Raw genomic sequence first — 27,714 nt, 5'->3', positions numbered from 1 at the left:
CCAGTTTCATCCTCAAAACAACCCTGTGAGGTAGGCCAGGCTGAAAGACTGTGGCTGGCCCAAGGTCAACCAGTGCGGTTCATGGCTGAGAGGGCAATTTGAACCATGGTCTCCCAGGTCCTAGTCTAACCCTCTAACCACTATACCACACTGTTGTTACAGAGGCTGGCTGAGCATTATTGGGACACATCTAAATCAGCACTCCTAATGCATTCCATGTATTGGTAGCCTTAATGTGCATGCTATGGACCTGACAAATATGCTAAAAGTCAGATATCTACCCCAAAGAGCTTAAAATGTATTTTTTAACATTGCTGAATGGGAATGGGGAAAAGGAAGAGGCACAAGGGTTTGTACAAACATGGTTTCATGGTACTTAGGATTAAAGGGAGATGAGGTTTGAGGGCATATTTGAAAGAAGAGACGGAGATTGTGTTGTGGAAGGAAGGTTCATGTGTAAAAAAGGTAACAATTTATTTATTTTTAAATAATTTTTCCAGAACATATGCAAAGCAGCATACAATAAAAACTACATCAAACAAACATTACAACCAACAACATCCAAATCTCCCAAAAGCTGGTGGTTGGGGAACCCAGGAACAATAAAATTAGTTGAGATGTCTCTGTAAACAAAAACATCTTTCTGAGACTTCCGGTGGGGTGAGCAGAGGAGAAAGCAAGCATATTTTAGAAGAGGCCTCTATAAACAGGAGGAAGGGCCACGAGTTAGTGTAGCTGATTTCAATTTCTTCAAGGGGCCTCATTTTCAATGCCTTTGGCAAGCTATTGCCTTGGATTTCCTCCAGAGGTCCTGAATTGTGTTTGGTTTAGTGCCATGCTTCATTCCAACTTAATGATCACTTGTGGCCCTTATGACTCTCTCCCTCCCTCCCTCCCTCCCTCCCTCCCTCCCTCTCTCTCTCTCTCTCTGTGTGTGTGTGTGTGTGTGTATGTGTGTGACAATAGTGTTAATTACTTTGGTGCCAGAAAGTTGTAAATTTCAAAACACCAAAGAAGTCATTGTGTTGCTGTAAATACCTTGGCTAAAGACGATATTACTTCTGAGGGATTGCAGCAGTTGGTTTGATTAGTTGACTTTTACGACTAGTCCGGAGTTGGAAGTGTTGGAATGTCCACAATGTGAATGGGGCAACCAGGTCATTCAAGCTTTCAGAAAGCAGAGAAGTATAATTTCTGTATTTCAGAGGCCTGAAACGCATTAAACACACACACACACACACACACACACACACACACACACACACACTGTATTTACATGAGAACAACTTTGATTTCTTTCTTTTAAAGCTTAGACTTTATTACTCAACTGATCCACAAATGAACTTATTTTACATGCCTATTTCCTTATGTTGCTTTTTTATTTTGAAATTCATATGTTGTGATAACTCCATTTTTGTATTTTATACTTATTGAAAACTGAAATAAAACTTTACCAAAAAAGAGGGGCGCATATGCTATACAGGATCTGGGGTGGGGGCATTGAATGTCAACAGCCTTGGTTTGGGGGGAGTCACCACACGAGCCCTTCCCATTCCATTACCCAGTATTTGAACCCGGGCCAGCATGCAGGCTGTGTAGGTGGTCGTGAAGATCCTGGTAGTCTCATTTTGTATTTTTATGTCTTGAACCGCCCTGTGATTTTCAGATGAAGGACAGTGTACAAATTTAATTTTAAAAAAAATCCTTGTTCTCATTTCATACCAGGGCCCATGGTCCCTGTAGCCAATCAAGTTGTGTCCTTGTTTATGCCATACGCTGCCTTGGCCTGCTGATTGCTCCCTGCGCTGGTGCACAGACAGTTCTAGGCATTTCTGCAGGTGGCTGAGTTATGCCACTATTTGCAGAAGCACCCTGACCATCATAAGTGGTGTGTTCCGTGCCCTGTTGGAAGAACCAATAGAAAATCCAATCTGATTTATTTACACTGGGGACAGAAACAGAGTTTCGTATACTCGAAGGAGTGGTATTCCTTTTTTCCTCCCAAGAACAAGTCAGATGGGCATTGGGGTACGACTCACAATAGGCATGTTCTAGCGTGTGGCACTGTGGTCTAAACCACTGAGCCTAGGGCTTGCCGATCGGAAGGTCGGCGGTTTGAATCCCCACGACGGGGTGAGCTCCCGTTGCTCGGTCCCAGCTCCTGCCAACCTAGCAGTTCGAAAGCACGTCAAGTGCAAGTAGATAAATAGGTACCGTTCCGTGTGCTGCTCTGGTTCGCCAGAAGTGGTTTAGTCATGTTAGCCACATGACCTGAAAAAACTGCCTGCGGACAAACATCAGCTCCCTCGGCCATTAAAGCAAGATGAGCATTTTTGCAACCCCAGAGTCATTCGCGACTGGACTTAACTGTCAGGGCTCCTTTACCTTTACCTTTTTAGCCAAAATTAACCTCCCATTGATTTCAACAGGAGAAAGAGAAACATACCTTGGATTTTCACATCGTGCTTTAAAGTGTGCTCTGCTACCTTTAAAAACATAGCTGGCAAATTTATATGAGCTGTTGTTATGATGAGCATTAATCTGTTGCCTCGCTGGGCAGATGTCTTAGATGAAAATCCTTTCACGTAGGAAGACAATAGCCTTTCTCTTGCAGGGCTTATTTGTCTGCAGGCATGATTCCCTCAGAAGAGTGACCCATAAAGGCTCTCTTTCCACAGAGAGCCATGATCTGAAAGGCTGTCACATTGCTCTGAAAGGCATAGAAAAGCCACAACTGAGGAAAGCAACCGCAGCAGAGCCCATCTCTCAACACTGCCAGGCGAGCTGAGCAGAGCCTGTTCTCTAGCTGAACGCTGCCCTCAGCCAATCTAAGTAAAGGTTGCCTTCTCTTAGTAGGCTATGGAGAATCCAGCATTAGCTCCTTTAATTACATTAGCAGCAGTTGTAACAGGTTTTTAATATCGTCTCGATGCATGCGCCAGCTTCCCTTGGCAGAAAGACACCTGCCTCTGATGCCTGAGATTGGCTAAAGACTGCATTGTTGTTGTTTTTAATGATCCCTATTTAATAATGGAGGTGGAAAAGCAGGGGGAAAGCTGCTCAGCAGTTCAGATTATATCCGTGTCCGCTCCTGCTGTGCAAAGTACTATTTTCATGAAGAGAGTGTTGTTGACATCTATCTGTCTTGAGACAATGGAGTATGCCTTGGAGGTGAAGTAAAACTGCTGTGTTAGCAGCCCCAAAGTGACCTTCTCAAGCCTGGGCAGTATGTACGGAGGTCCTGGACTGCTTAGATGGACAAGACCCCTCTCTCAGTCTCACTGATGTGGTCCCAGGAAAGCAGAGCAATGTGTTTGGTGTCAGCTTGGCTGCAGGAGGCATACAAGGTGCCGTGCAACCGTCTTAGGAACTCCAGCCTTTTCTTCTCCTGAAGATTGACACCACTACACACCGGTTCAGGTTGTAAGGTAAAGGTAATGGGACCCCTGACCATTAGGTCCAGTCGTGCCCGACTCTGGGGTTGTGGCGCTCATCTCGTTTTATTGGCCGAGGGAGCTGGCGTACAGCTTCCAGCATGACTAAGCCAGCATGACTAAGCCGCTTCTGGCGAACCAGAGCAGCGCACGGAAACACCGTTCACCTTCCTGCCGGAGTGGTACCTATTTATCTACTTGCACTTTGACGTGCTTTCGAACTGCTAGGTTGGCAGGAGCAGGGACCGAGCAGCGGGAGCTCACCCCGTCGCGGGGATTGGAACTGCCGACCTTCTGAGCGGCAAGTCCTAGGCTCTGTGGTTTAACCCACAGCGCCACCCACGTCCCACTCGGGTTGTACATATGTCAAAATTAAACGTATATCCTATATGTATTATGTGCCTCATTTCCAAAGAAAACCCTGGGTGAACACTCACAACCCTTGGAGATTGGGGTGGCATGTGGCAACACTTCGTGCATTGCTCAACTGGAAAGCTGGACAAAAGATTATTTTAATCATGAACTAAATAAAAATACTACACATCTGGGGAAGTGTGTGGACTGGCCTTGCATAATTGCATAGAATCTTAGAACTGTAGAGTTGGAAGCAGGGTAGGTTTGATTTAAATCACAATTTAAATCACTAGTCAGTAAGACTTGATTTGAATAAAACATTTTACAGAAAGACTCATTCTTGCTGGTATAATATTAACATTTACAACCAGATGAAGGTTTCATTTTCGGAATAATAAATTTTCAGAGTAGTTTTTACAGTTATATCAAAAATTACTAATTTAGTTATGCTATTAGAAATACATTGATAGATAATTATGAAATTATTGTAAGGTTTAATAAGTTAACTGTTTATATTTGGACAACTTTTCTGCTTTGCTTTATTGGAAGGAGACAAATAATCATTTCCTTAATAACAATTTAAACAATTTATTTAACTAAAACAATAACATTATAGTATATGTATCCATGTTTGTTAACTGATGTGGTTAAATGATTAAAAAACAAAAAACAAAACCTTAGACTGAGTTTTAGCACTTTGTTTTAAGAAAAACTTAAAGCTTAATTTTTTTCCTGATGAATAGCCTTTGGACTATAATGTAACTTAGATAGAAAACTATCTTTAGAAAGATTTTTCCTCCAAAAGCATTTTATTTTTAAAATGCAATTTAAATAAAAAAAAAATCCGATTTAAATTTTTTAAAATCTGTTTTTTTTATTTTGTTAAAAAAAATCATTGATCTTTATCCACCCTGGTTGGAAGGGACCACAAGGGTCATCTAGTCCAGCCCCCTGCAATGCAGGGATCTTTTGCCCAAAGTGGGGCTCAAACCCACAACCCTGAGATTAAAAGTCTCATGCTCTGCCAACTGAGTGAGGTGCCACATATTATCTGTCTGTGTGATGACGGCTGGCACTTGCTTTGTCTTCCGTCCTCCTCCTGTCTGCCAAAGCAGCTGAGGGTGGAGAGGCTGCAGGCAGGTGCTGTCACTCATCTGCAGGTCTTAAAAGAAAAGGCAAGTGGTATTTCTGGTGCGATGTTTTCTCCTGCAAGAGCACATAAGCAGAGGTTATTCCTTAATGCTTTCTTGTTGCGCATGCCATCCGTCAGCAGCAAATGTGGCGGAGGCTTGGACAGAGCAAGGGTTTTAGGATGGTTCAGACAACCGTGCTATGTTATATTTTCTCCAGTGAATTGATGTATGGTGTGTTTTCAGTCTCCAGCACAGTTGTGGAAAAATTGATAGAGTGACTTGCATGTGCTATAAATCCCTCTGTGAGCACGGAAAGCATAGTGGGATGTATATTAAAGTCGTAAATTAGGATTTTCCTGTTTTCACTCAGTGCTCCCCTCCGCACACTGATAAATGCCTGAGAGAGAACTCGCAGAAGGCTAGAAATAAGTAAGTGTCAGGCTGCTGACAAACTACCGGGCATCAGAAGAGATCCCCACCATCAGATAGGAACGGATAACTGGCAATTGTGAAAGAGGCAGAGACTGCTAAGGGCAAGCCTGGATAAAAAGTCATTAGTCTCCAAATATTTTGAAATTGGATGATTCTTAACTTTCTGTATTATATCCCAATATTGTTGTCTACCTGAGATTGCAAATTAAAAAAGAAGAGGCTCAGGATCTGCAGACTGCCTATCTCAGAAAGTGACAAGTTATTCATGCTATACAGTCTTACTGTGCATGTTTAGCCTGGAGAAGAGGAGGTTAAGGGGTGATATGATAGCCATGTTCAAATATATAAAAGGATGTCACATAGAGGAGGGAGAAAGGTTGTTTTCTGCTGCTCCAGAGAAGCGGACACGGAGCAATGGTTCCAAACTACAAGAAAGAAGATTCCACCTAAACATTAGGAAGAACTTCCTGACAGTAAGAGCTGTTTAACAGTGGAATTTGCTGCCAAGGAGTGTGGTGGAGTCTCCTTCTTTGGACGTCTTTAAGCAGAGGCTTGACAACCATATGTCAGGAGTTCTCTGATGGTGTTTCCTGCTTGGCAGGGGGTTGGACTCGATGTCCCTTGTGGTCTCTTCCAACTCTATGATTCTATGATTCTATGACCTCCGCTTACATATCCCTCTGGATACATAATATTTGGGATGTGAACGGGTTTCGCCGTGCATGCATGTGCAGAAACAGTTCTCCAGTTGCGAATTCCTAGGGATGCAGCCAGACCTCCAGAACGGATCCCGTTTGCAACCGGAGGTACCACTGTCCTCCAGCTACGGTTAGAGTGGTGATGAATTTTCCTGCGAAGGAAAAAATAAAATGAAATGATCAGAAACTCATGCAGAAATGTGGCAAACTGGAGACTGGAAGCAAGAGAAACCGTGAGAAATTGAAATTCAGATCCATCCCCCCATCTGTAGTAGCATGTCCATGTGCTATTTATTTATACACATCCTGCCCATCTGGCTGGGTTTCCCCTGGGCAGCTCCCAACAGAATACAGTGGTACCTCGGGTTAAGTACTTAATTCGTTCCGGAGGTCTGTTCTTAACCTGAAACTGTTCTTAACCTGAAGACCACTTTAGCTAATGGGGCCTCCTGCTGCTGCCGCGCCACCAGAGCACAATTTCTGTTCTCATCCTGAAGCAAAGTTCTTAACCTGAAGCACTAATTCTAGGTTAGCGGAGTCTGTAACCTAAAGCGTATGTAACCCGAGGTACCACTGTAGTCAAAACACAATAAAACATCAAACATTAAAAACTTCCCTAAACAGGGCTGCCTTCAGATGTCTTCTAAAAGGCAGATACAGTAGTTGTTTATTTCCTTGACATCTGATGGGAGGGCATTCTACAGGGCGGGCGCCACTACCGAGATGCTCCTCTGCCTGGTTCCCTATAACCTCACTTCTCGCAGTGAAGGAACTGCCAGTAGGCCCTCGGAGCTCCACCTCAGTGTCCAGGCTGAGCGATGGGGATGGAGACGCTCCTTCAGGTATACTGGGCTGAGGCCATTTAGGGCTTTAAAGGTCAGCACCAACACTTGGAATTGTGCTCGGAAATGTACATATCTGTATTCGGTGAGTAATATCCAACTTAAGTAAGTCAAACTCAGAGTAGATCTACTTAAACTAATGGACTTAGATCACTTAACTCAGTGAGTCTACTCTGACCATGCCTAACATGGAGTACCACCTTATATCCTTCAGGGTATAGAAAATGAATCACAATCTATGCATGAACAGTTCATGAAGGCTTTTCAGCTAATGAGTTCCACATTTTTTTCCATGCAAAAGGGATGGCTTTGGACTCTTTCCCTTTAGCAGATTTTGTGGGTTTCTCTTGAATGTTTTATCTGGTTAAAAATAGATTTGAAGCTGGACGGCAAGTTGGTGGCTGATATACAATATTTCTCTCATTCTGTGAAGCGATACAAATTCCTTTTCACTATAAACAGTTGCCCTGCACCAACACAGACCTGTGTTTGTGTTTCCTTCAGGGCTTGAGTTAGCTTATATCATTTTCTAGTGTATCAAATATAAAGACTATTTTGTGACTATTTCAAATCCCATGGCTTACGTTTAAGGAGACGACTGGCAACGATGCGTAGAGAAACGGAGTTAAAAAATAATGTGAAATTTGTTCTGTCAGAGAATTATGTTGCTTGTATTATTACTTGCCCATCTTGGGATTTTGGCTTCTGGCAAGAGAAAATGAATAAGGCTGTTGTTTCAAGCATAGAACTTGGTTTTATTTCTTCATTTCCCTGACTTACCCAATGTAACATTCAATCTGTTGTTCACGACTTAAAGGGCTGAGTTTTCAGTTTGCCAAGATCCCAAGTGACTATCGCCGGGGGTCCCAGTTATATACAAAGAAAAGCAGGGGATCAGCTCTTGAAAGGGAAGAACCAAAGCCTGCGATCTTCATCACTCAGATTTGTTGACAATGTTTTCTCTCCTTTCCCCAATCTGATTTATTAAGGTATGTCATCATCTGCAACCCCAGCTCCAAAAAAAAATATGAAAAATTAAGCAGTGCCAGCCAAAAAGTAGCTACTCCTTGCCAGAACTAGCTAAGTAGCTAAGCCCCCTTTTGCAGCGAGATCTGGTTTTTTTCTCTGTCCAAGAGAGCTGGCCTTTGTGCTAACCAAAAAGACAATGTCCTTTGCCTTGGGTGCTGGAGCCTCATTTCAATAAAATAGCCCTTGCTTTAAAAATAGCTGTAATGGTTGTGAGGGGTTACTTGTGCGTAAATTGCCTTCGGTTTAGTTAGATTGCTTGCCCAACCATGCTTAGGGTCAGAGCTCACCCTCCGTGACCTGTTAGTCACTTGCAGAATCTGTCAGTGGGCGTTGCTTGAACCTCTTCCAGCATAAAAGCTGTTTGACGCCAAGTCTCCTCCTATGTTCCCTGCGCGGAACGCGTCTGCGCAAGTAAGGGGAAGGCAGGGGCGTGTCAGCGCTCTCTCCACTAGTTTCGGGTGAAGGGTCTTGGAGCCCTGTCACCAATTCCTCCATCTCCCTCTCTTCTCTATTGGTGTTACGCTGAATTCCTTCCCCCCTGCTGGTCCCCTATCCGGCATCGCTCTGGAGTCCTGCCTCCGCCTCTCGCTCCGATGTCAGATCCCTGACAATAGCATAGGAGAAAAATTCCTCCATATGCGTGCCTCCTATAGCACCATTGAAATGTCTCCATTAAATATCCCCTCAAAACTCCACAATGCATGAAAGACTGTTGAATGAAAAAGTAAACAGATATAATTTTCCCATACCATTCTTTCTCATTAATATAGTACACTAGGTTAATATTTTGGATACTGTTTTATTCACATGCTCTGTTGTATCAGATATGCAAGATAATTGACCATTTGGTTCATTTTGTTTATAGTAAAATTAGAGAGAGCGAAGTAGCACACAATCCTTATGTAAAACTTTTTAAATAAAAATAATAAAAATAATTTTATTATGTATACCATGCCCATCTGTCTGGTTTGCCCCAGCTACTCTCAGTGGCTCCCAACACATATAGAAACATAATATAACATCAAATGTTAAAAACTTCCCGATACAGGGCTGCCTTCTTCCTCTTCACACCTGCTCATTTTCTCCCTCTCCCCTTTTGAATATAAGTAAATATAAGCATATAAATAGCAGACCTATTTTACCATCACACTTGCTCTTTAAAGGAATATCCTTTAGTCGAAAACCACTGTCATATCTATACTTTGTAGTGCCACTTTCTGATTGGCGTGAGATCTGCTGGCACAGGTTGCATGTTTAAAAAATCCAGTTTCTGAACTATCTCATCAGAAAGGACTGAGGCAGAAGGCACAACCTTGAAATGGTAACTCATTTCTAGCATCCTTTCAAGTCTGTTTCTGAGTCTGAAACTGGTCTTTACAGAGAGAGGATATGCCACAACTGTTCCTTTGGGCTGATATCTCTCCCTTGCTCAAGCAGCTTTCAGAGTTTTAGAAGGTGCTGTTTTTCTCTGGTGATGACAGATGGCATTTGCAGGAACAGCTGAAGCTATACAGCCCTGTGGCATCTCGCTTGGAGCAGACAGGTAGCTATTGTCTTATAGGACTGCACATGCTTCCCTTTCCAGTAAGTCCCTTGATCCTTTCTGTGTTCTTCTACCTCTTTCCAAGGGATCTGTATGAATAGAAGGGGATCCCTGAGCAAGGAGACCACCTGGATCAGCAATGGGAGTTTCTCTGTCTGTCAAATTTGGCCCATGGGGGCTGAGGGAGATAGCAATCTGACCTAGACTAGACATGGTATATGTCTAGGTCTGTGATGATGCAAACTCCCCCCCCCAAAAAAAAACCCCCACACCTTGCAGAATGTGGCATTGGGTGCAAAACTATTTACTTTTAATATTTCATGTTTGATGTATTATAGTATTTTAATTATTTATTTTTTGGAAGCGGCCCAGAGTGGCTGGGGAAGCCCAGCCAGATGGGCGGGGTATGTATGTATGTATGTATGTATAAATAAATAAATAAATAAAATTTGAGAATATCTTTTAAAAATTGGGTTTCTACCTCCTGGTGTTTATAGAGAGATGCCTGGTGAAAACTGGAAGCTAGAAGAGTGACTGAACTCGAATTCAAACATGTCACTGAAGTGTTCTTGCCCCAGTGACCTACATACCTCTTTCCATCACCCACAAAACTAGATTGAATTATGCAAAATAGAAACAAAGCGGAATAAATTATGCAACACAAAAGAAAATGTGCATATCTGCATAATTTATACAGGTCACAGAATTGAATTTTTCCTTGTGTACAACTTGGGTTGCTTCTTGTGTGAGGTATATGAAGTCCTGTGTTGTGGAAACAGAGATGTACCTAGACTCCTTTGTGCCCAGAGGTGCTGTTTTGCGCCGAAGATTAAGGGGGCCAAACATGTGCACATCATGCGCTTGGTGTGTGTCGTGTGAGTGTGACATCATATGAGACCAAGCAAGGAGCCCAGTGTGATACAGTTTCAATGGCTGGTGGCTCCTCCTCTCTTGCACTCAGGCTCTGCCCTCAGCCTCCTCCACCCCCTCAACATTGAGAGGGCCTGACCCCCTGCCAACTTATATTGAGGGGACTGAAGACACCTCAGCTCTATAGAGTTGGCTCACCTGCTTGCGCCCTTGGCAAGTGGATATATCAGTGCCTCCAAAGCTGGGAGAGACCATGGACCAGAAACTCAAAGAGTTTACTTTTGGTCACCTTTTGCTTTTACTGACTGCACAAACGGACTCTGACTTGCCTAGATGAAGGACACAGTGATGTCTGTGTAGAATCTCTGGCTTTTGTGTAACTAATATGCAGGCTATTCTGCAAAGTTAAGAGTCACAACCATTGCCTTGCAAGTGTATTACCAGCACTGACCTTGTTCGGTATTGGGATGCAGTCCTATGAGGCTTGACCACAAGCAAAAGTTGCCCGCGGAATGGAAAAGGGCTCATCCCCACAATGCATTTTAAGCTATCTGGTCTTTTGTTCCCTATCTGCCAAGAATTTTCCTATGAAGGAAATGGTCTCTCCAATGGCATCTAAAAAGTGTGCCAAGAGCAGATAAAAACTGCACCAGGAACCATAGCCTATTGGCACTTTAAACCACCAACATTGTTTATAGTTGTTGATCCTTTCTCTTGTTTGCTCACCGAGGCTGTTGACCTTATCCCAACCAATATAATCTGGACAAGTTGTTTGGGCTGAAATCTGCTCCCCGTCCCGCTTTGAAAGTCTGTATAACTGAGAGAATTCAGCAGGCAGCATGTCCACTAGAATTTATAGTTTTGTGTCAAACATACGAGTCTGGCTTGTGTTAAGATCTATCCAGGGTTTTGACTGAGCCAGTTACATTGATTTTTTTTGTTCGTGTGTGTGTGTGTGTGTGTGTGTGTGTGTGTGTGTGAGAGAGAGAGAGAGAGAGAGAGAGAGAGAGAGAGAGAGAGCTTGATGTGGGCAGCTAAAGGAAACTGTAATTGTCACTGAACTTAGAGCTAGACATTGCAGGAAGACAGTAATGAAAATAGCAGCCCATGAGCAACCATGCCTCCCATCACATCTAGTAAAACTAAATGTAGCACACTGTGCATTTTCCCGCCTCCATATCATAAGTTGCTTCTGAGGGGAGCAAGAAAACTCCCAAGTGGTATAAAACTACATTGTGCAATCAATTTTTTTTAGTACCAGGGTATCCAGTCTGGTGTCTTCCATCAGCCTCAGTCAATACAGCCCATGACAAAGGAAGATGGGAGTTGTAACCCTGTTGTTGTTTAGTCGTTTAGTCGTGTCCGACTCTTCGTGATCCCATGGACCAGAGCACGCCAGGCACTTCTGTCTTCCTCTGCCTCCCGCAGTTTGGTCAAACTCATGCTGGTAGCTTCGAGAACACTATCCAACCATCTCATCCTCTGTTGTCCCCTTCTTCTTGTGTCCTCCATCTTTCCCAACATCAGGGTCTTTTCTAGGGAGTCTTCTCTTCTCATGAGGTGGCCAAAGTATTAGAGCCTCAGCTTCAGGATCTGTCTTTCCAGTGAGCACTCAGGACTGTTTTCCTTCAGAATGGATAGGTTTGATCTTCTTGCAGTCCATGGGACTCTCAAGAGTCTCCTCCAGCACCATAATTCAAAAGCATTGATTCTTCTGCAATCAGCCTTCTTTTTGTAACCCTACAACATCTCAAGTAAAGTTTTTTTTCCAGCCAGAATTCAGTTTTGGCAACTCTCAGGTGGGCACCATTGCCATTATAAGAGATCAAAGGAGGTGTTCATAGTAAGTTCCAGCACCTTTCCCCCCCTAGAAAGATAGCACTGATCTCAAGGGCCACAACTTCCCCATCCCTTGCCTATATAAATGACTCACAGACCCTCCAAGTGTCCCTATTTTCCAGGGACGGTCCCGGATTTACAGAAGCCATCCCAGTTTCACAACATAAAAAAAACAAAATGAAAACACAAAATACATAAAAAAACAAACCAACACACCCATAACCCTGCTCCAGCAAACACATTTTAAAGGCCACAGAATGTTCAATCAGCCCAAGGCTGATTGTTATAGAGAAACATTTACATACAACCTGGTACCCTGCAGATCATTTGGACGACAACCTCCAGCCAGGATGACCAGTTGTTGGGAGTGATGGGAACTGTAGTCAAAGACACCTGGAGGGCACCAGGCTAGGGAAGCCTGGCCATAGTAGGTCAGCTGAGTTAAATGTTTGGGGATCATCAGCCTGCCAATCATTAGATTTAATAATATTGAGCAAAAGTGTCTTTTCATGTGACACCTTATTGAGAATTCTCATTTCCTTCTTTAGCCAGCATTGGTGTTCATGAATTGATAATCTTATCTTTAAAATTGTGTATTCCTTTCCATATCAGTCAACTTCGTCTTAGCATATTTATGTTGCTACATTAGTTTATATTTGCTGCAAAGTGTATGAACTTTATCAGGGTTTACTTCGCTTCCAGGACATATCTGATTTTTTTTACCCCCTTCGCCAAGGATCAAGAATTAAGAATTTCAGGGAGGATCACAGCTACTGTTTTTCATTTGGAAGTTGCCTCATCGGCACCCAAAGCTAACATCAGTGTTAATATTTGCTGCGCTTGATCAGATGAAGGAAAGGAAATTAAATGTTTAGAAGAAGGAAATTATTTGCTAGCTTCCACCTCACCTAGTGAATAGCAACGGCATGCTGTCTGCCCCCTTACTTGTAGAAGGAATTTGAGAGGCTTGCTCAAACATGTAGACCATCGCCCAAATCCAGATATCACAATGTTGCAGTAGTAGAAATTTAAGGTGTAGCTTTCCTATACCAAACATATAATGAGGTGTGGGCAGGGGAAGAGTGGACAATTCATTCTAGTAAAGTCTAGAATTATGCATTATACCAGCTCAAAGGCTGTTGGAGGCAGAGCTTTCTTGCCAACAAGGGCAACACCAAGAATTTCAAAATGTGTAGACTCAGAAGCAGGTCATTTTATTTTCCATTATTTGAGCATGCAAAACAGTTCTGTTCTGTTTTGCTTTGCTTTTTAAGGACTTCAGACTTGCTATTCCCCTTGCCATTTGGGTGAATGTGAATTGGTTTTCTCAGGTCTAAAGCATTAATGTCTGCTCAGATAGCACATATAATGTACACGGTGGCATGGCAAATCATAAGTCTCATTTTGGCATAAGCCACTCACTTCCAACCCTTTGGCAGATGGAAGGAAGGCGAGAACTCTTGAGTCGCCTGCAGGCACAGACATTACCATCCACAGTCCTGCCCGGTTTCCCTGAAAAGCTTTCATTCTTGTTAGGGGAATGCCAAGAGCTGTAATTCCCATTTATAGCAGGTCATCCATGATTGCTTGCCAGACTCCTTTTCAGGAGTTTATAATTGGCTTGAAAGCTTTCCTAGAGCACACATGGCATCGCTGGGATCTCCTCCAAGACTCCGTTTCAACTCCACTTAAGAGCTGAAACAACATTTCAGTTCAGTTTGAAATTCAACGGCCTACAGTACAAGAAGCAGCAACCTAGATTAGCAGATAAAGTAACTGCTGCTTTGCAGTGCAATCCTATACTAGTTTACTCAGAGTTAAGCCCCACTGAGTTTGATGACTTGCAGCGATGTCTTGCTCCAGAGACATACCACTGCCCTATCACCACCACCTTCTCAGACAGAGATGGCCAAACACCATGGACACTGCACTGTTTGCTATGGGGTAGTGCTAATAGACACTGCTCTCAATTTCTGTTCTAGATTTGGAGCTGCAAACCTGAAAAACACATGAGATTATTCAGTGAATAGCCAGGTAGTGAATATGCTTTGTATTAGGGCATATGTTTGCGTTGTGGGAATGTCACCAGACTCTCCAAGTATCCCCATTTTCCAGGGACAGTACTGGATTTACAGAAGCCGACCCAGTTTCTGATTTGATCCATGAATTTCCCGCTTTTCCTTAGGACTTCCCTATTTTCATCGAAGATAAGTTGGAGGGTATGGTAGGATGTCCCAATTTTTACTGGAGAAATGTTGGAGGGTATGGAGTTATGAAACTCCCCCCCCCCCGAGCCAAGGAGATAAGGAACTATGCAGTCTTTAGAAGACATCTGAAGAAAGCACTGTATAGGGAAGTTTTTTGATGTTTAATGTTTTTTGATGTTTTTATTATTATGTTGGAAGCCGCCCAGAGTGGCTGGGGCAACCCAGTCAGATGGGCAGGGTATAAATTTTTGTTGTTGTTGTTTAGTCATTTAGTTGTGTCCGACTCTTCGTGACCCCATGGACCAGAGCACGCCAGGCACTCCTGTCTTTCACTGCCTCTCGCAGTTTGGTCAAACTCATACTGGTAGCTTCAAGAACACTCTCCAACCATCTCATCCTCTGTCGTCTCCTTCTCCTTGTGCCCTCCATCTTTCCCAACATCAGGATCTTTTCCAGGGAGTCTTCTCTTCTCATGAGGTGGCCAAAGTATTGGAGCCTCAGCTTCAGGATCTGTCCTTCCAGTGAGCACTCAGGGCTAATTTTCTTCAGAATGGATAGGTTTGATCTTCTTGAAGTCCATGGGACTCTCAAGAGTCTCCTCTAGCACCATAATTCAAAAGCATCAATTCTTTAGTGATCAGCCTTCTTTATGGTCCAGCTCTCACTTCCATACATCGCTACTGGACTGGGAAAACCATAGCTTTAACTATATGGGCTTATTATTATTATTATTATTATTATTATTATTATTATTATTATTTGAATAGGACATCCCTATTTTCATTGGAGAAATGTTGGGTGGTATGTTGAAGATCATTAGTAACTTTTCCATCCTAGCCTATAACTTTTGAAGCAATTATTGTATGGCATTTAGCTAGTTTGTTGTGAGCCTTCATGTTCCTTTTAGTGCCTACCAGGAACATGGTACTGAACATGGAGACTTGCAGCATGGAGGTCAGATTCTGTGTACTATGTGTGCTGGGTACTTCGTGGTTATAACTTGTCATACTAAAAACATCATCAGCGGTTTTGGCTCCTAGTCAAATTCACTGAAAAACTAGTAAATCACTGGTATGGAGAATTGTGATCTAGAATCTTTTGTTTCAGAATAATCAATGCTTTTGGAATCCTAGGCTCAGGTTTCTTTTTCTGTAGAGCTCTGAAGAAATATTTCCTGTATTATTTTTTTAAAAGAAATAATGGAACACATATACGTATATAATTCTTGGTTGAAAAGAATAACAAATATATCTTTTTAAAAAATAAAGCCTAATTTTATGAGACTAGTATACTGTCTGGAATATGTGATAACATATGGAAAGTATTTGGAATCATAAAACAGGCTTGCCTTAATAATCCGTTTCATGTATACACATTTTTATATATTGCTGCATATAACATATGGCTTCTTAAAAAGTATACAGAGATATTCATTAGGCACATCTCTGGGGTGCTGTATTTCAAAGAGAACTCAGTGCTTATGAAAGCTGCCATACTGACAAGGGTGAATGTTAACAGTCGTGCGCTATCAACAGTTGTAAGAAAGCCCATGGCAGAGCCACAGATATCCAAACGACAAGTCAAGCCCATGTATACATTACAGAGTGAAAATGGTTTTACTCTTGAGAGTGTCTGGAGGTGATTGGAGGATGGAAGGCAGCTAACAGATTGAGGTTGAATCCTGACAATACAGAAGTCTTGTTTCTGGGGGACAGAGGGCGGGCAGGTGTGGGGAACTCCCTAGTCCTGAATGGAGTCACTGTGTCCCTGAAGGCCCAGGTGCATAGCCTGGGAGTCATTTTTGAGGTTAATTCTGTGTCTAGGGTGATTCCATCTGGTATGCAGGCAGAGACCCTACCTGCCTGCGCACTGTCTTACCAGAGTGGTACATGCCCTGGTTATCTCCTGCTGTGACTACTGCAATGCGCTCTACATGGGTCTACCTTTGAAGGTGACTCAGAAACTACAACTAATCCAGAATGCAGCAGCTGGACAGGTGACTGGGAGTGGCCAGTCCCACCACTCCAGAATGACCTACATTGGCTCCCAGTACGTTTCCGAGCACAATTCAAAGTGTTGGTGCTGACCTTTAAAGCCCTAAACAGCCTCAGCCCAGTATACCTGAAGGAACATCTCTACCCCCCAACATTGAGGCTGGACAGTGAGGTCCAGCTCCAAGGACCTCTCCCATCAAATGTCAAGGAATAATTATATAACCTTTAGAAGACATCTGAAGGCAGCCCCAAATAGGGAAGCCTTTTAATGTGTAATGTTTTTTACCAAAGGTGTCATGGGCTTTGAGAATACTCAAACTCAGAACACAAGGGAGAAACGTGCTAAGAGGAAGGTACGCTTGGCAAATTCACACGGTTATCACCTCCCACCCAGAAACCCCACTGTGGAAGGACGTGTGGTTCCAGAATCGGCCTCCACAGTCACTTACAGACTCATAGTTAAAACTGTGTTTATGGAAGACCATCTTACTCGGGTATGAGTGATCGAAGAAGAAGAAGAAGAAGAAGAAGAAGAAGAAGAAGGTTTTATTATGTTTTTATATATGTTAGAAGCTGCCCAGAGTGGCTGGGACAATCCAGTCGTCAGATGGGCAGAGTAGAAAGAATTTATTATTTATTTATTTATTTATTTATTTATTTATTTATTTTTGTGATTATTGTGATCTCTCCCAAAGAGCTCTTGGGTGGGGCTAAAGATCACTGAAGTTTTATTGCTCACACATAGACCCAAGATGTAGGTTTCAAATGGACAGAGACAATGGGAGTTGGAGTCTTCCAACATCCAGAGGCCCCACAAGTTCCTCATCTCTTCACAAGGTAGCTTGCTTACTTCATTTCTTCAGTTTAAGACTTGTTCAGTAGATGACCACAGCATTAGGTGGTAACATGCTTGAGTAAGTCATTACAGATCAAGCACCACAGATAGAAAATTTCTACCATTTGTCATTGCTAGAAAATTTCTACCATTTGTCATTGCTTAAAACACAATGTTTTTCAGTCAGACCAATGGACAAATTCAGGTATGACTCATGAGGGGATGAGTCATCAACCAGTGCTAGTCCATGCATAAACCAGCTCCTTAATTTCCCAGACAACTGGGGACAATCCATATTGGCTTTTAAAGGGCAAATATTTCAAAGCCCAATGTGCCTGCCATTTAAATCATCTCATTTATAGGATAGCAAAAAGTTCGGCTTGGCATTTACTGGATATGATAACAAGATGTAGACCAAAGCAGAGAGATGTTTTATCATTGCTGAATGAGTTTGAGTGAAGATGGAAAGAAATTTTTACCAGATCAAATTTGAATAATTAAAGCAACAAAGCAAGGCTACTTCTTATTTAATTTGTGGAGCAATGATTTACTGAAGAAAGCTCAATGTGGTGTGTACCTTAGTTGCAGCCTTGAAAATATTGAGCTTTTCTTGTCAGCTTTCAGCTGATCACATATATATTTTTTATGAACTAATTATAGCTGCTGGGTACCCCCCTGTGTTGCCAGGCTAGATGCTCCCATACAATTTTAGCCTTATATAAGCAAAGGTCTAAACCTTAAGAGACCTCCAGATTACAAGACAGAGAACTACTGTAGCATTAGAGCTTTTCAGAGTAGAAAAAGTGGATCCAGCAAGTGCTTTGTTGAAATGTTGCCTTCATACCGTCCAACATTTCTCTGATGAAAATAGGGATGTCCTATTCCATAATATAATAACTATTATTTATAATAACTATTTAGCAGATCCTGTATGAAGTAGAGTTAAGACTAAAATGTTGACATAAGTACTTTACTGAACTATCTCAGAAGCAGAAGATGAACTAACCCAGACGTTAAAACTGTTTCTCAGGGTCCAAGTTGAACAATATTCTATCCCCATCTCTCAATTTGGGATTGATTCTCTGCTGAAAACATCCTTACGGCGCTCACAGAAACAACTCACAATTACATTCTCTTGGACCTTGGGGAGGCTTGGAGAATGCGTGGTATTTGGAGACCTGTAATTCTGAAGCCATGGCTTGAAGACCAGGTCATGCCAGCTATTGTAACTGGAACCAAAGGCTAGAATCACCTTCATCCTCAACTTGAGCAAGAAAGTAAATTGTCTTAGACATCAGAACACATAGCCCTTCTCATACCTCATGTTCTCTTCTTCCCAAGCCATGTTTGAAAGGTATCACCAGACGGGAGTTGATTCCCGTCTGGGAAAGTTCCAAGGACATTATGTTTCCATAGCTGGATGGCGGCCCACAAAGCAAACACCAAGAAAGTGTGCTTATCCTCCTCATTTAGTACCTGCTGCCAGATCTACTGCTCCTTAATCGTACAAAATTCTGCCTCACTTTGAAGCCCTTGGCTGCATTGGATCAAGCTGTCTCCATATTTCCTTTCATAATTAAGTCTCCTTCAATGCCAGCTCTGTACTGTACTGGCTGCAAATGGTCTAATTTGTAAGGAATGGACGTATCTGATTTCATTGCTTACACGTAGATTTTCACTCTCCATATCAAAGAACAGAGCCTAGCATCAGAAAGCAAAGTTTGAGTCAGTCTAAGCTTAGTTGAGCTGGTGCCAGTTGCCACACTAAGCAAACTATGATCTGATTTTTTAAATAAGTTTTGTGTGTTGTGCAATGCCGAGCACTTGGAAAACTGGAAGGTAAGGGCTTCCTCCAAATACTTAAAGCATAGAAAGCTGTGGAGACTTGAGCTTCTAGGAGGATTATATATGAAACTGAAATACGTTCCAATCAGTGCTCAATTCTGCCACCCCAAAATAGTTTGCTTTTCCATATGGAAGTCATTAATCTTTGAGTGTCGTGTATTTGATTTGCTTTAGCAATGCTAAGACATCGATGCCAGACTGTATTTCTAAATACATAATTTAGTTTCTGGGCCCAATTCAAAGCACTGATTTTGACCTATAAAGCCTTAAACGGTTCGAGACTGCTATACCTCAAGGACCGCCTCTTTCCATATGAACTTACCTGGACCCTAAGATGATCTTCTAAGGCCCTTCTTCATGTGCCTCTTCTTCAAGAGGTCCGGAGGGTGGCAATACGAGAACAGGCCTTCTCTGCAGTGGCTCCACATCTGTGGAATGCTCTCCCTAGCGAAGTTCGCCTGGCACCTTCATTACACACCTTTAGGCGCCATGCAAAAACATTCCTTTTTAACCAGGTCTTTGGGTGACCTGATTTACATCCTATGCCCTTTTAAAATGTGTGGGGGGGTTTGGGGGGGGTTGAATTGTTGTTTTTATTTTTATTAGGTATTTTATGGTTTTATGTCTTGATTTTATTCTGTGAACCACTCTGAGACTCCTGGGTCTAGGGCGGTATAATAATAATAATAATAATAATAATAATAATAATAATAATAATAATAATAATAATAATAATAACAACAACAACAACAGGAACCTGTGGTACTCCAGATACTGCTGGACTTCAAATTCCATCATTCCTGACCATTTGTCCTCCAGGCTGGGGCTGATGAGAGTTGGAGTCCAGCAACTGCTAGAGGAGGGACAAATTCCCCATCACTGTAGTTCATGATCCTCTGTCCTCATTATCTTTTAGTCCTCATGTTGGAAAGGCAACATGAGCAAGGCAGATGTTTTCAGACTACTGCCATCACTGGGTGGAAAGGGCACCATGTATGTGCTAAGTCCCCAACAAGGAGTTGGGGCTTGCTCTGCACATTTCCACCTGCCCCTTTGCTGGATGCCTTTAGTGGGGGAGATGATAGGATGAATACAAGTGTAAATATGGATAAGAAAGCCAACACAAATATCTTCACAACTGGACTTCCATATATATATATATATATATATATGCAGGTTTTGGTGTCCTCGGGTGTCTTCCCGTGTAAAAGTTGGGGTGTCTAGGCGACGTTTCGACGAGGTCTCACTCGTCATCTTCAGGCTGGTGCTTTCGGCTTCTTGTTACTGGAACAGAGCAAGATCTCAGTGTTTGAGTTCCTATAAATACTGTTGAGGGGGTGTGGTGTATAGCCTCCAATGTTCTGGGCAGAGAGGAAGTTCCCAGGCTAGTGTGCCTTTTCTTCTTTTGTTCCTTAATTACTTGAGGGATATCTTGAGTGATTTCTTGAGTGATATCCTGAGTACCACTTAGGTGGGTCATTAGGTGTGGATTAGTTGCTAAAGTCTTTGTGTCTTGACCTCTTGAACTTTGTGAAGAGTTTTTCTGAGAAGAAGGCTGTACTGCACTTAGTTGTGCTCTGGCTTGGCTTCGTGTATAGGGGCGAGCTGTGGTTTTGTGGCCTGTGTCAGCCAGATCTGTGTAGGGATTGCAGGGGGGTGCAGCATCCGGAGGTGCCACCATGGTTTGGCTACTGGATGGTGTCTGTAATTTATCTGTGGAGAGGGTCTGGGTTTGGGTCTGGTGTGGTTGATTGGTGATAGCGTTCTGTGTGCCTCTGGATCTGGTGTCAGTTTTTGTGGGGAGGGCTAATTTCCAGATGTCTGGCAAGCGGGATGTGTCGTCACGCTTGTTCATGTTGTGAGGGTGTTTCTCTATCTCGATGGCTTCCATGATTATTCTCTTGTGGTGATGTTCCATGTTAAAGAGCAATTTGGAATCTGCAAAATTAATTTCGTGTCCTGTTTCTTTCATGTGTTGGAAAAGAGAGGAAGTTTTTTCTTCTTTTTTGACGGCATTCTTGTGTTCTGCGATACGTGCATTTATTCGTCTGTTTGTTTGTCCAATGTACGTGGCTGGGCAGACTTTGCAGGGTATTTCATAGACCCCTTGGTTTTCCAACTGGATTTTATCCTTGGGGTTTCTGAGGATATTGGCTATTTTTTGGTTGGTGCAAAAGGCTGTTTTGATATTGTGTTTATGGAGGATTTTGCTAATTTTATCTGTAGTGCCCTTGATATAAGGAAGGAGGGCCATGCCATTGTTTTCTTCTGTGTCTTGGTTTTTGGGGGTGTTTCTTTTTGGATTAGCTTCGTAACCCTGTTTTGCTGGTATCCATTGGCAATTAACACATTTGAGAGATTCTGTAACTCAGTTGTCAAGTGGTCTTTGTCAGCCAGGCGTTTGGTTCTGGAGATGAGAGTCTTGGCTACGGAGTTTATTTGTGCAGGGTGGTGGTGTGATTGTGCATGTAAGTAGCGGTTGGTGTGTGTTTTTTTCCGGTAGATAGTGTGTCCTAGGGAGCCATCAGGTTTTTTGTAGATTAGGACGTCAAGGAAGGGAAGTTGGTTGTTGGCTTCTATTTCCATAGTGAATTGTATTTTGGGGTGTAGGCTGTTGAGATGTGTGAGGAAGCTATCCAGTTTTTCCTTCCCGTGTGGCCAAATTACAAAGGTGTCGTCAACATATCTGAGCCAAAGTTTGGGTTTGTGTTCTGACTTGTCTAAAGCATTGGTTTCAAAGTGTTCCATGTACAGGTTTGCGATGACCGGTGAGAGGGGTGATCCCATAGGTGCTCCTTCTATCTGTTTGTATCTTTGTCCATTGTGGATGAAGTACGTGTTGGTTAGGCAGTGGTTGGTCAGGTCCAAGATGTATTCGGGGGGATTGTATTTGTTTTGAATGGCTGTCAAGGCTTCATTAATGGGCACTTGTGTGAAGAGAGATACAACATCGAAGCTCACAAGTAGGTCATTAGGATGTAGGTTTTGCTTCTTTATTGTTTCTATGAACTGGAAGGAGTTTGGAACGTGTGAAGAGATGGATTCTGCATAGGGCTGAAGTTGCTTGGCGAGAAATTTAGCGAGATTTTGTAGAGGTGAGCCTATGGAGCTGACTATTGGTCTGAGTGGTGTTCCTTCTTTGTGTATCTTGGGGAGGCCGTAGAGTTTGGGGCATCTGGATGATTTTTCTCATCTCCAGAACCAAACGCCTGGCTGACAAAGACCACTTGACAACTGAGTTACAGAATCTCTCAAATGTGTTAATTGCCAATGGATACCAGCAAAACAGGGTTACGAAGCTAATCCAAAAAGAAACACCCCCCAAAAACCAAGACACAGAAGAAAACAATGGCATGGCCCTCCTTCCTTATATCAAGGGCACTACAGATAAAATTAGCAAAATCCTCCATAAACACAATATCAAAACAGCCTTTTGCACCAACCAAAAAATAGCCAATATCCTCAGAAACCCCAAGGATAAAATCCAGTTGGAAAACCAAGGGGTCTATGAAATACCCTGCAAAGTCTGCCCAGCCACGTACATTGGACAAACAAACAGACGAATAAATGCACGTATCGCAGAACACAAGAATGCCGTCAAAAAAGAAGAAAAAACTTCCTCTCTTTTCCAACACATGAAAGAAACAGGACACGAAATTAATTTTGCAGATTCCAAATTGCTCTTTAACATGGAACATCACCACAAGAGAATAATCATGGAAGCCATCGAGATAGAGAAACACCCTCACAACATGAACAAGCGTGACGACACATCCCGCTTGCCAGACATCTGGAAATTAGCCCTCCCCACAAAAACTGACACCAGATCCAGAGGCACACAGAACGCTATCACCAATCAACCACACCAGACCCAAACCCAGACCCTCTCCACAGATAAATTACAGACACCATCCAGTAGCCAAACCATGGTGGCACCTCCGGATGCTGCACCCCCCTGCAATCCCTACACAGATCTGGCTGACACAGGCCACAAAACCACAGCTCGCCCCTATACACGAAGCCAAGCCAGAGCACAACTAAGTGCAGTACAGCCTTCTTCTCAGAAAAACTCTTCACAAAGTTCAAGAGGTCAAGACACAAAGACTTTAGCAACTAATCCACACCTAATGACCCACCTAAGTGGTACTCAGGATATCACTCAAGAAATCACTCAAGATATCCCTCAAGTAATTAAGGAACAAAAGAAGAAAAGGCACACTAGCCTGGGAACTTCCTCTCTGCCCAGAACATTGGAGGCTATACACCACACCCCCTCAACAGTATTTATAGGAACTCAAACACTGAGATCTTGCTCTGTTCCAGTAACAAGAAGCCGAAAGCACCAGCCTGAAGATGACGAGTGAGACCTCGTCGAAACGTCGCCTAGACACCCCAACTTTTACACGGGAAGACACCCGAGGACACCAAAACCTGCATTCCTGTACCCGTGAAAATCTACGAAAGCATATATATATATATATATATATATATATATATATATATATATATATATATATAGTGAACTCATTATAATTAGCAGATATTGATGGTAATTAGAGCCTTAACTAATTCAAATCCTCCTAATTGCAATTCACATTAGAGATAGTTACTAATATATGCAATTATTGGCAGCATTGTTGATTTCTTTGTCATGCAGAGAATCCCTTTCTCAGATAAGGTGCCAGTTTCCAAAACCGAATAGCTGATCTTTCTCTTCTGACTTTCCTCTTGTCAGCACCTGTAGAAGCCAATCCCTTTGTTCTCTTCTCCTCTGTTCTTGGAGTGCGGCCGGCTGCCAGATCAACAGAAATGGGTGCCATGGCAAAAATTGAATTGGAATAAAGCCTCTCACATCGATCTTGGACAGAGGTCAGGGATGGATGAAAATCTGGATCTGCAAAGGTTGTCCTTGATCTACAGTGAAAGTGGAAATAGATGGGTGCTGCCAGTTTTAACAAACCAGTTGTAGCATTCTGCAGCTACCAGCTTAATAGCCAAACAAAAGCCCACATCCAGTGCCAACCAATTCATCTGTTACCATGGCAGCACATATGCCATTCTGCTGTGGCATCTTCATATACTGCCCCAGGGATGATGGAATCACATGAGCAGAGCCTATGTCATATTTCCTTCAATTCAGATTTGATGAATTTAAGAACCCAAGGATTCATGTATTCCATCATCTTTTTTCCAGAAGTGATTTTACTTGTGGGTGGAATCCTACCAGGATCTCCATCATGTACTTCCAGAGGAATGGCATTCCACTGTGTGTGTGTGTGTGTGTGTGTGTGTGTGTGTGTAACAGAGAAGGCTCTCTTGCCTCACCATAGTACGGCCGAAGCCCACCAATGAGGTAACAAGAAGAACCCGTCCCAATTTCTGGGACCAGTGATGGTTTGATGGTATGGGAGAAGGCACTTCATAAGGTTCCCATGCACTTATCCTAGTTTTATACTGATCTTTACACAGTAGCAGTGAAAGATTTACTTATCAATTAAGTCCTCAATCCATTTGCTTTCAGCAGATATTGATGTAGAAATGTGGAGTCATTAAGACGAGATACATTTATATGTTTGACCATCTAAAGTCTGTTTCCTGACATTTCTCATCATCACAAGTACCTTTTATGGCAAAATTAAAAAAGCAATGTGGCATAAATATACCTTTCTGTCTCAGAAGATTGGCAATAAATGCAAGTTTCTAACTTGGGCGTATATGCTATGCTCATGACAATGAGGCAGAACAAGGTGGAGAAATTCATCTCGTAGGGCTGATCTGCTAATCAGAAGCAGAATCTGGTTTAGGGCTGTGCGAGCAGTGTGCACATACTGGGCGCTGAGCTGAGGGGGTGCCATTTCAAAGCCTGTGATGCTGGGCTTTGAGAAGGAGGCATGAGCCTCTGACAGGGTCCTAAAGTCCTCCCACCTCCTTCCCAAAGCCTACTTAGTGCTTTCCCAGCTTTGGGAAGGAGGTAGGAGGGGTCTAGGACCCTGCCAGAGCCTCACACCTCCTTCCCAAAGCCAGACGCCTCCTTACCCATCTTTGGGAAGGCAGCACAAGTACTTGGGATGGGGGCACCAAATTTTGGCCACACTCAGGGCAACCTTGTACCCAAGCCAGCCACTAGGTCTGAATGATATATTGATATATCATCCAAAACTGGTTTGAAGTCCATATTGTGGTATCAGTCTCAGAATTTTTGACCTGGCAATATATCATAAATCATGAGGGGTGTGTGTGTGTGTTAGGCAAAAATCACAATGTGGGGAAAACAATGAGGCCAGCCAATGCTTCTCTCGATTCTTGCAGCCCCTGTTTACTCTGCCAGCTCAGCTTTTCCCTGCCTCCTGCAGGGGAAGCGAATCACAAGAGCAGGAGCCAGCAAAAATCACAACACAGAGAAAACCATGAAGCCAGCCTATGCCACTGCATAGATCCATCCTCCTCCTCCTCTTCTTCTTCTTCTTCTTCTTCTTCTTCTTCTTCTTCTTCAACCCTGCCCATCTGGCTGAGTTTCCAGTCATCATGATATATCAGTATATTGTGATGTTTAGCTAGTGATGTATCATGATGTTGAAAACCAGATATCACCCATGTTGATATCAGAGGTGTTGAAAGAGCTCATATTTGACAGCTGAAATCTCTTGTGTTTCATCCATTAAGGAGATTCATTCAGTGGCCTTTTGTGCTACCCATCTCTATAAGTAGTGCCATAGCTTTGGATCATGGTCCCTAGAGAAGCCCAACTTACCTAGCTGAAGAAAACAGATGAGAACTGATCTGAGAACTGAGTTTCCTGCAGAGAATTCTCTCACTCGGCTAATTCATCAGGCAGTGGCTTTAACTTTACAGGAGAGCTGAAACCTGCTTTTCCTTGCCATCTTGCAGTCAGGAGCACACTACCTGCCCCTGACCAATTCTCAAATATGATGTCAGGTGTGGTGCAAGTGGGCACAGTTTGGAGAAAATGACCCCATGGTCCAGATTTGGTCCATGGTCTGCAGGATCCCCATCACTGTACTACACTTTCAGAGATTGTTAGGCTGGGTCTACATTGCTCTTCTAGCGTTATTAAATATGACATCCTATAACATTTAATGGCAGTTTCCCGTTACCGGTGGCTCGCTCTCAGCATCGCCCTCTGGTGTCACATTTTAATAACACATTTTTAACGCTATAAACCACAAGTGTAGATCCGCCCTTAGTGTCTTGACACGTTGCTCATTTTAAATAAGGTTTGCTTTTGTGTTGATCAGGTTTTATTGTGTGTTTTATCTTCTGTACATCGCCTTGAGTACTTTGAGAAGCAAATGGCAATTATTAAGTTTTTTAACTGAGTTGCTGTTTTTTTAAAAAACTGACTTAATATGTAGCTCTCGTGATCAATTTGGTAGATCAATTTCCCAAGAGACTGCTAATCTGATGGAGGAGATGGTCAGCTGTAGGGGCATTGTGTGAACTGGAATTATGAAATGGAAATTGGAGTGTAAGATGGGAGGGAGAGGAAGAATGAGCATGGGCAGCTAAGATCTGATGACTCAGTACAACATGAGCTATGCTATTCGGCAACGCATATCTCTGGGCCCCACAATCAGTTAATCTTTTGCCTTCTGGTACTTTTGTAATTATACACTAAACCTATATTGAAAGGGAGTGTCTGGGGACTAATTTATTAATGTTGCAGCATGTGGAGATGTAGAGCTGCAAGGCAGAACAGTTTTGCAGAACATAATTATTAATTTATATCCCGGAACATAAAAGAAACATTGCACATTAACAGCGCCACAATTGGGAAAGGGAGACGGATGAGGCAATAGATGGAAGGTGCTTGGAATGCACACACAGAGGTTCCCCTTGGACACTGAAATGAAAGTGTGTAAGTCTGAGCCTGTCACAACCCAACCTTTGTGCACATGAGCTGAGAGCACTGTCTTGAACATGCCCAATAACTTTCCCTTGCAAGGGAAGATTCGTATTAGTGGGCATATTTTCATTTAGGAATACTCCTTGACTGTTACTGGCCTCCTCACTAAGGACCACCTGATATGCACCCCAAAGAGCCCTAAGGGATGCCTGAAAAGCCATGCTGTAGGCACCCTGTGCCCCCCCCCAGGTGGCTGAAAAGTAGGGGATACCTGGAGAAAAGGGGAGGCAGAAAGAGATACAGGGGAAATAAACACCTTTGGCTCTGACCAGTTTCGATTACGGCCCCAAACAGATTACCTCACAGAAACACAACTCTCAGGGGTGGGGTAGGAGGAAGATTACCCATCCCTGCTCTAGATACCATACTTTTGAGATTATGCTTCTCCCTCCACATGCCAACTTTAAAAAAAGAAAAGAAAAGAGTTGCGTATGTTCATTTATGAAAAAGTAATTGAATTCCTCTGTGGAGGTTTCCCCCCCCTTAGGACAGATGTTGACACTTAACCATGTAAACGAAGACTAAGCAACAATCAGCTTGGAGTCATGCAGAGGGCCCACTGTTACCTCCAGATGCAAACTTCGGATGCCAGATGAATCCCAGATGCGCATTCCCACCGCCGGGGTGTACACAAAGAAGACTGTGTTTATTGTCACTGCAGGGCTATCTCAGCAGCAAGCCTCCAATTAGGCCAGGAGGCTCAGTTTCAAGCCGTTTACCCCACAAGGCTTTGAC

The sequence above is a fragment of the Podarcis melisellensis genome, assembly GCF_964234715.1.
Source record: "Podarcis melisellensis genome assembly, chromosome: 17".
Lineage (NCBI taxonomy): Eukaryota > Metazoa > Chordata > Lepidosauria > Squamata > Lacertidae > Podarcis > Podarcis melisellensis.
This window is presented reverse-complemented; position numbering follows the sequence as displayed.